Raw genomic sequence first — 11478 nt, forward strand, 5'->3', positions numbered from 1 at the left:
TACTCCACTGATGTAGGATTGAAATTCTTTCTTTTTAAAGCATTTACCCATTGTTTTAGTAAAATACTGTTCTTTAAAGGAAAACTGAAAATAAAACGTATGTAAACAACAACAATTATTAAACACATTAAACACACTTTAATAAGCTCAAAATCTAGATATTTTAAAAAGTTAATAAAATACTCACTTGAAAAAATGTATTGATTGACCCTTTTTAAATCTATTAGAACAACCATAGGCCGAACAGGAGACAACCATATTGACGGGCAAATTATGAATATATTATAAATTAATAAATGTGTATGAACAAATTCTTTATCAAACTTTTTTTTGCGGTAATATACTCTGTTAACTGCATAATAAATATGCATTAAAATAATGTTTTGCCAACTGAAAACATGGCGTCTGATGACGGCAACTGATAATCAATGCTTCAACTGATAACGGGAGTTCACTATCTAGTATTATATAGAAGTCTGTGAGTGGAATATTCATATAACATATTTTGCCACTTTTTTTTTTCATTTATACAATGATAAAAATGTTTGTACATATGCGATAATCAGAACAAGTATTCTATTTATAGCGTTTGTATGATAAGATTCTGATAATAATGTTTATTATCGATAGTCGATTGTCGATACTTTATAATAAAATTTGTTGTCTTGTTAATAAATTGATGTTTAATGTTTATACTTTTTACTTAATTATTATGCGAACTGCTGTTGAGTGTTGACGCGATTTTGCTAAGCAGACAACCTAATTTTTTAATAGTGTTAACAATATTATATTTTATTAACATTATCTGAATATGACGTCACGAAGCAAAAAACTAGTGGATTTAGCTAGAAAGTTCACTAATGATGATTTGCATGTTAACAGTAAGTACCTACATCTGTACTATAGTCTATAATATATTAAATGGTATTAGTTTTATATAAATACAAATATAATTTATTGCAAAAAAAAAAATGTTACCAATATGCAATACCTGTAAGCTAAGCTTGTAAGATGAGAATTGCTCTTATCAACTAATTTTATACATACAAGAAAATCACATAAGCTTAAATATTTACCTCTATATAAGTACACAGATAAATTATTTTATATGAACTTACCTAGGTATTGAAGAAAGAAGAAATTAATCAAGCTAAACTTAATTTTTTTTAATCGCTAAATTTCCCAGAATTATTGGTGTAATTGACTGCACACATGTAAAAATTTTATCTCCAGGGGGAGATAATGCAGAAATTTTTCGAAACCGAAAAGGATACTTTTCTATCAACGTACAAATTGTAGCTGGAGCTGATCTAAAAATTAAAAATATAGTTGCTCGATGGCCGGGCTCAGCACACGACAGTAACATATTTTCGAACTCCCGAATCAGAGCCCAATTTGAAGACAATATGTTTGGAGACGCATTATTGCTTGGAGATAGTGGGTATGGAGTAAGCAATTATATGATGACAATTTTAAATGAACCTAGAACTGAAGGAGAACAATTGTACAATGAATCACTGATTAGAACAAGAAATACAGTTGAAAGACTTTTTGGTGTGTTAAAAAGACGATTTCCTATTATTTCACTTGGGATAAAATCATCTCTAGAATTAACACAAGGAATTATTGTGGCTTATGCTGTATTACATAATATAGCACGTGATTTCAATGAAGAAGAATTAGAATTTGAAGAAGGTATTCAGCAATTAATGCAAGCTTCAGAAGAAGTAGATGATAATTTTAATCTAGAAAACCCAAATAATAATTTTAATCAAAATAACAATCCAGTAAGAATTACAATCATTGATTATTTTGAAAGGTAAGTATTGAGGAAATGCTTTTAAGTTACACCCGTTTTTATTTTACAGTAAATTGATTTACTATCAAATTTAAAGTTAAAGATGCTCATAAACTAGGTATCAAAAAAACTGACATGAAAAGACAGATAATATTCTTATCTTTAAATTTGATAATTGGTCAAGGTCAATTTTTGAATTTACTGTAAAATGAAAACTAATGGCACAATACTCAACGCAAATTTGCCATATTATACGTTTGTAAGACGGATGTGGCGTCCTCAATACCAATTTAGAAATTAATTTTGTTGTGTTTGGTGTTTCAGATTGTGAAGTACAGCGTTTTCAACATTTTATTGTTAAAGATAAGAAAAATGGCCTTAAATAAATATAAATATACATTTATTTATATCACAAAAGTTATTTTTATAATTATACATAACATTTTTCATTATTTTATTTTAATATTAATAATAATAGTGAATATTTCATAACGTAAATTAATAATAAGCAATTAAAACAAAAATATATAAATATAGCTACATAAATTTGTACTTAATGTTGTATCACATTACGAATTTAATGAATTAATAACTAGTAATTGCCATTAGAAATTATGGTTTAGTTATTGTTATCATATGTTTTTTAGAAACTAAATAATATAATTTATATAATATTAATAATGAATTTATGAAGTAAATTAATTTTATCATAGGATTATAATGTAAAATAGTATTTAAAACAAGGTTTAAACAATAACATATAAGTATACATAACTATTTAAAATTAAAAACGAATTAATTAAATTATTAGAAATTAATAACTTTTTCAGCGTATATTTACTAGTTGACTAGTTAGACTAGTTGAATAACCTGGCTTTGCTTGCTTGTGTGTTAATAATCGATTCGTACCTATATAAATTGGTTCTTTTTTATTATAAAATGATACTTATTGTAATTGTTGGTAAATGTTACTGGTATTGGTGTATTAGATATCTACTACCTATTGTTGAAGATAGATGATTTATATTAAATCCAGAAATATTATAAATACCATATTATTAATTTCATTATCTGTAAATGTACCTAGTAGTATTCTGTATTTCATTTTCTTCAAAATTTTCTTCAACAATTCCAATATCTAGTTAATGTATATTCAATAATTAATACTCAATAAAATTTAAATATCATCAATCATTGATAATAATAGTATTGTGTGAATTATATTATGTTATTATAAATATCAAGATTGACATTAATGCATAATATTTAATACCTACAACGATATTTATCATAATAAGTTAAAATTAAAACTAAAATTGCTTATTAAGTTTAAGGAAACCTGTTAATGGCTGTTATTATATTAATATATTTATTTAGTTCAGAATCAGGTTAGGATTTTCAATAATATTATTATTAATTTTTTTATTTTCAATGATGTCTTTATATTTGATGACTAAGTTAGAGAGAACAACAAGATGACTTCGTCATACTTGGGTCCTCTTGTTATTTTATCCATAATGTTAATTTAAATAATATATATTCATATATTTCAATAAAAATCAATATAATATTTTATTTTTATTTAATTAAATTAAAATAAATTTGAAGAATATTGTCAAAATTAAAGTTAAAAAAATATTTTACAGTTTTTAAACCTTGGTTATCAAAGAAAAACACGAAATGAATAAATAAATAAATGATAACAACGAAAAAAAGTGATAACAAACATAGTTACTAACATCAATACTATAATTTCGGTGTTAACCTAGAGGTTGCCCAAACCTAAAGGTTTAAAAAGTTTGTGAGAAAGATATTAGTTTAAGTTATAGGTTTATACTCCAGTTGACCCAACCTATAGGTTAGGGTAACCGTCAAGTTAAAAAAATTAACTCTCACTTGGTAAGAACGGCCCTTAGTGTATTTGTAATATAGATAAATTTAGTGACCTATAAATATAGCTAAAATGTAATCTGGTCAAAAAATGATCTGTTTAAAAGAGTTTTATTAATTACGAGTACAGACTACACACATTTATTGAATTTAATTATTTGGATAGGTAAATTATTAACATTATGAATTGTTATTAACTAATTATGCCTCACCAATTCGGATTTCACTCAGGAGACCAACCCAAATCTTGAGCCAAGATTTAACCAGTTCTGCCATCCGACAAAAAATGCAAAAAAAGCTGGAGTCCGTCAAGGAAGCGACATAGCTCCCTTCCTATACTCTATATTCGCCCACGACACGATAATCTTGGCCTCCAATAATGACCCCCTGGTAGTGTCTCAATAGCTAAAAAATCATCTTAGCTCGATTCAATTATGGTCAAACCTCTGGAAGATAAAAATAAACGAAGCAAAATCATAATTTATCACGTTTTCTCTTAGACCAGGTGACTACACTTCTATATCGCTCAATAATAACCTAATTCCAATTACCCGACAATAAAATACCTAGGTTTAACATTTGACAGACGCCTAACATGGGCCCAACACCTCAAAAACAAAAGAAAAATAGTCAACTCCAGACTCCACTCATTAATCCAACACAACAATTCATTAATAAAACGACTATCTTCTTTTTCAATCCCAGGCCTATTGATCTCCTAATTTAATCTGTCGAGTGGCTTTACTGAGTGCCCTCCCAATACCTGTTAGTTTCGCTATGTATATATTATCTTTAATCAAAATTATTTATCGTAATTATAATTTAATTAAAAAAAAAGTTTATTTATCATCATGTATAACTTCCAAAAAATATGCTACATTAATTTTCCCTTTTTTTTTTTGGTTAAACTATATAGGTTCTGTTGTTTTTGTTTCAAATTATAATTATAAACCAAGATGGCTTATAGAAATGACAATCCTAATACAGACTATGTAAATTTTTATGAAGATTCCTCTTGTAATGTACCTATATGGTACTTTAATTTTTATAATATAAAACTATTATTTATCTGGAATGAAAAATATTTTTAAAAAAAAGTTATTGAACAAAAATTTTAAAAGTACAACATAGTAAATTAATGTTATCCATTCCTAGTTCTTATAGTACTGAAACCAGTTGTTACCAGTTGTTACTCATTACTTACCTACTTATTTATTTCTTTGCTTATGTAGTTAACTGAAATTGGTCAATTACCTGATTTATCAAGTAACAAGCATGGTATTGAAAATGATAAGTTGGATTATAATTACCATATGATGAATTACCACAACTTAAAGAACTACTTGAAAAATGGGGTTTACAGTGTGTATATCAAACCTGTATGAGTAAGAATTCAATTTAGTTCTAACATTAGTATACTATTTACAATAAAATATTCTTAACAAATCTAAATATTGTATACTAATATATTTTTAATTCAATGTTTATTGTAATTTTTATGTAGATCAATTGATAGATATTAAATTACTAGCTATTATGAAAACGTATCAGATAAACGTGTCGAGAAATTATTATCATAATTTCCATGGGGTATAATTTTTAAGTTTGAAGATGAACTTATAAAATGGCCAACAAATGCTAGTATTGTAAGTAATGACTATAATAGTAGTACACATTTGGGTGAAATTATGTTGTGCTCTTCAAGTAAACCAATTGTAGAAGACCCTCAAAAATTCCCAAATATCAAATATCAATTGAAAGGCATAATACACTATCTACCTCGTGAACTCACTAAAAAAGTTATGTTTGATGATTTCACAACCAAGTATCCAAATTGCGGTGATTCAGATACGTTTAGAACAACAATTAAAAACAAAATATATCTTCAAACATACCTAAATGTGATGATTGTATGGAGTGTGAAATCCTCAATCAGGATATAACTAATCTTGAATCAAATTCAACTTGAATATTACATAAAATTAAAGCCAACAAAGCTAATGTTGAATATAAAAAGAATTCAAAGGAACATGAGTTAGGTTCAACAAGATATTTTTCCATAGATCTCCAAAAAGTAATACTTATCCCATACATGCCCAATATTAAATCATCATACTTTCTTAGTAGATTAGTAGTTTTTAATGAAACTTTTGCTACTATTAAAAAAGGAAGCACATTTAATAGCTACCTACCTGTTTTGTGGCATGAAGGTCTTAGTGGTAGAAAAGCTGAATGTATAACTGATTCTATAATGACAGTTATTAACAAAGAAAGAGATGTAGCACATCTTTGTTGTTTGCACATCACAAGTTTGTATTATGGGCTGATAATTGTACAGTTCAGAATAAGAATTGGACATTGTATTCAGCATTGGTAACTGCTGAGTGATGGAACAAAGAAAATTATAATTAAATATTTGACCAAGGGTCACACACATTTAAGGTCTGATGGGATTCATTGTAATATTTAAACTAAAATGAGGAAAAAAGGTAAAATTTATGACTGATGATCTTACCGATACTGTGGTTGAATCCCAAATGAAAGTTAATATATTAAAACTTGCAACATTTTATCAATAGAATAATAAAAAAAGAACTACAAAGAAAATTGATGACCCATTATTCAATTTTAAATTAATCAATATTGTAATGGAATGTTTTGTCAAACAATCAAATTGTCTTGAGTACAAAAATGATTTTGATGATGATCTGATTAAACTAGACTTTTTGAAAAAAAGTACTTTGAGGAATATCAATTGTCTACCAACTCATGAAGATAGTTAATGAGGTATAAACAGTAGAAGAAAGAAGATATTATAAAAACTCTTGTACTACTGATGCAAGAAAATAGACGACATTTGTGGCAAGATTTACCAGAATCAAATAATATTACAGATTTATTGCATGATGAAGATTTTGGTTCATCCAATTCGTTAGTAATTTAGTTTTTATCTTTTTAATATTATTCAAATATTAACAGAATATAAAGTGTGATTTATGAATAATGTTTTTGTACACTATTTGAATTATTTATTACTATGTTAAAAATATTACAATTTATTTTAAGTAAAGTAAGTTGTTACAAGTTACTTCAGTTATTTTGTTTTCAAACATAATATGTAAATGTTTAAGTTTTCTTTCTTTTAATTCTTTATTTCACCAAAGTTTGTAAACATGTTTTTGTTATTGGGTAGTAAGTTATTAAACTACAATTGTATACAATTTTATTTTTTTTTTTATTGTCACCAGAAAACAATATTGTTTTATTCAGTCATTCTTAATTATAAGACTTAGGTTTTACATACACGTTAAACGTTTATTTTGTTGTTGAGTTTTAATTATGTTATTTACATTAAATAATTATTAATAAAGTAATAAAAATAAAGATAATAAGACAGCCGAATTATTGGTACTCCTATATAATTTACATTGTTATTAAGTGAAGCTCAGCTCTGCCGTGCTAAGCGAAAAAGCAGTATCTCCATCTAAGCAAAATGTTGGGAAATCGACTAAACAGGTTTAAACTCATTACTGATCCGTGTACCAAGTAAAATTAACATACAATCCTAAAATAAACGTGTATATACTAATTTTATATCATAGAATTGATTTTATGAGTTTTTAAATATTTTCGTTAATTCCTTGACCATCGAAATGGACTTACTGCTTATTTGATAAGCACTATCAGAAGCAAATTTACAGTATATCCATTTCTAGGGAGATACTGTATATTTTATTCTAACGAAATTTATTATAATAGGGAGATACTGTTTTTTTTTTTTTAAAAAACTATATAATATTATAAGGAAAATTAATAGAAAAATCTATAAAGTAATAATTACTAACTTAGTAGTACATAGTAATAACTAATAACATATTTATATAATACATTTGGTACAATATACATATTATTATATAAATAAATAAGTTGCAAACACTTTTGAGCAAGTAAGTACTTTTTACTTTAAATTAACAATTTATAAAATAATTAAAAATAATTTAATTAGACTGACATTTTTATAATATATATATTATAATATATAACTATCATTATATTAACATTTTTAATTTTCGTTGTCACTGTATAAATCTGGTGCTTCAATAGCACACGGAAAATCTAGCCAGAATTGTTTCCTTGTTTCTGGCATTAAAGGAACTAATGTTTTTATGATACTTTCCTTTTTGCTTGGATGAATACCAAGAACTTTAGTTTTTTGGTCTGGTTTTGAAATTCCATTTTTAATGATGTTGTTTTTTAAAAAATCAAGTTTTCTAAATGGACAATATTCACTGTAGTCAGTTTTGTAAAGCAAATAATTCAACCCTCTTTCTGCCTTTATATGAACAATGTCACTAAGCATTGGTCTTATATTTTGCTTGTTCAATTTGTAAACAGAACATTCTAATTTCCAATCATAGAAGTCTTTGAGAGCCATTACTTTTGCATCTACATGTCCACTATTGGATTTACGGATAACTTTTTCAAAGTCCATAAAATCATATACTTAACCGGTTTTTTTCAATGATAACTCGACTTGGTGATGGAAACTGTCAGCAGACATGAATGAGTGTCCAGGCTCAAAGTAGAACAAATTAATTTCAGTAGTTTCAATTTCATGTGAATTAATAACATAAATCAAGAATGTCAGTAGGCACCAATTTTTATTTTGTGCTGCACAGTTATCCATCCATATTGAAATATTTTTAACATCTTTATTAAATAAAAGAAACTGAAAAAAACAACTTGTCAAATCTTCCTGTTTTCTTCCAGAAATACCTTCATGCCATATGATAGCTAAGGGTTTAATTTTATTTTTTTTCCCTATTGGCACAAAACTTTCATTGAATACTATTATTCTTTTAGTGAATATAGCTGCTTTGAAACATTCCATGCGAGGTAGCATAATAACTTTTTGAAGATCAACAGAAACAGTTAATTTAGAATCACTATTCAATTCTTTTTTATGACTTTCATACAAGGATCTTGCTTGTGTATATAACTCCAAATGTACTTCATACTTTTTACATACATTACATGTATTAGAAGATAAATTTAATGTGTCTTTACTATGGTTTGCATTATGTTGCTTCCATTCTTCGCATTGCTCACATTCCTCGTGACCCAACTTAGTAAAGGAAATATTATTGTCTCTTAAAACTTTTCTATAAGCATCATATGAACATTTAATATCTGAGAACTTTTTTTTAAAATCTTCATACATAAAATTGGCATTAACTTCATTTGGTAAATATTTCATGTTTGGTGCATGAGCTCTTCTATAATGAGAAACACATGGGTTGAATGAGTCTATATGTGATTTTATAGACTTTAAGGATTCTTCGTTAAGCTTGTTCCACGGGGAACGATTATTCTTATCTATAACAGGAGATATTATGGCATTTTTATTTTTATCCTCAATACTTGAACATATTTTAAATACAAATGAATCATTCTTTGGTTTATATCCTAATGTAGCTAAAAAAAAATGCTTACAAACACTTACATTTTTCCCATCTAGATTTTTAAATGAATATTTTAAAGACCAATTTCTTTTTATTTCCTCTCCTTTGCCTCTTCTACGTTTAACATTCTGTCTCTCCACTGATGTAAGCACAAACATTTTTCTTTCTGCTACAGATATATTCCAAAAGTCTCTGTTTATAACTTCTCTAAGAGCCTGAGATATTTTTTCAGTACATTTTTGTTTGCATGATAATATACACGGTGATTTTAAACAATGTTTCTCTCGTTGTTGTTGTAATAACAGTTGTTTATGTTCATATGGGGTTTTACTGTAAGTTTTTCTTTTTCTTTTGGTACCTTTTTTAGTGACATCATTATCAACTTCTTCTTCATTTGTCTGTAATGAATTATTTTGACCATGTTCTTCAATCTAAAAACCCATTGAGAAAAATATATAATTTTGTATTAATATTTTAATATTATTTTATATAATATAAACCTTATGTTAAAGTATTATTATAAAAAAACAAAAACAAAAATATAGGTAGTTAAGTATACATAATTGTATATTATACCTTTCTTTTTGTAGGTAATAGGTATATTATTATTATTATTATTATTTTATTTAATATATTCAATAAATAAATGGCAAACTAAAAATACAAGTTATTTGAAAAAAGATTTTTTTTAAGCTTATAATGTACCTATATTATATTGGTTAATTATTAGCTTTATTTATTAAAGACTATACTTTGATGTACCTACTGAAATTACTCCAATAATTACAGATCATAGTATTATTTTATTTACACTTTACAGTGCAAAATTGTTTACCTGTTCAACTTCTTGTAGAGGATAAATAAAAACAGGATCACTGTCATAACTCTTAAGTTCATCTTCACTACTTGTTTGGCCATACTCATATAGATTACAAATACTGTTTGTTCCCATAGATCTATTGCCAATGTCATCGACAAGTTCTTCTAATCCCTTTGACAATTAAGTAGACATTTAGTTAATTATTATAATATATAAAAATTACCATTAAAATTATATACAGTATCAACAAAACTGTTTTTAAATACTCACAACCAATATAGTTTTTCCATCCTCTTCTAGCTGTTCATTTAATCTAATTAAATCGTTGTCCATCATAAACAACATGTTTATTTCATTTATACTTTTACTAAATTCAAAAATCTACAAAGAGTCAACGATATTACAGTAACAAAATTATAATGATTCAGTAATGCATTTGAATTTTGTAACAAAAACAACAATTTACTAATCTGTGATAACATAGCCTAAAAATAGAAAATTTGTTAATAATTTATTATTCCATCAAATTGATAATGAAAATATTAGCTGTGTGACCACGATTGATATACCTTTAATATAAATCTGAAACCGTGGTTGTGAGTACACAATATAATTTATACACCAATATATTATAATTATTATCAAATAGTAAATACTGAGATACTGTGTTTTTAGTAAATGTTTTGAAAATAAGCGAAATAACAGTAACTCCACGTCACTTACTGCTTATTTGCTACTTATTGGGATTTACTGTATTTTTGCTTCTAGTTTCGCAAAAATTAAGGACTTACTGTTTATTTTCTTAATTTCAAATGCTCATTTTCAATGTTAAATATTGGATATACTGCTTTTTACTGCAAAAAATGGTACAAAACCACATTGTTAACCCCCATGTAGCAATATCTTTAAAATAAGATACTGCTTTGGAGATACTGCTTTTTCGCTTAGCACGGCAGAGCTGTAGACGGCTGCCATTTTCTAGAGGGGCCAAACATTACATTCATTATTTTATACCTCTTATACAATTTAAATGTAATATTATTATCTAGACAATCTCGTTGACTTTTTATTATATTTTAATTTTAAAGCGAGTTAAGAGTATTCTAAAATTGTAAATTGTTTGCACATCTTAAAATACTCATAACTCGCATTAACATTAAAATATAATAAAAAGCCCATGAGGTTGCCTATAGTCAGGCCCACGAGAGTCCATACGCAAACCCCGCATCGATACTTGCGTACGCGACGTCTGCCGGCAGAATTTCCTCCCACCATAGTGCCATTCCTACGACTCGGCAATGTGAATACAGCAGCTCATAAAAACACAGCTAATTAATTACGTTTTGGGGGTGTTATATGATTCTCCATATTGAATAAAAAAAAACTCGCAAAAAACTCGTAAAAAAATACGTTATAAATTTATAACGTAAACGACACAAAAGACCAGTTATAAAAACGAATTAGTCGAATTTCGTAAACGTGTTTACTACTGTCGCTACGTATACACG

The sequence above is a fragment of the Acyrthosiphon pisum genome, chromosome X (genome assembly GCF_005508785.2).
Source record: "Acyrthosiphon pisum isolate AL4f chromosome X, pea_aphid_22Mar2018_4r6ur, whole genome shotgun sequence".
In the NCBI taxonomy this organism is placed as follows: domain Eukaryota; kingdom Metazoa; phylum Arthropoda; class Insecta; order Hemiptera; family Aphididae; genus Acyrthosiphon; species Acyrthosiphon pisum.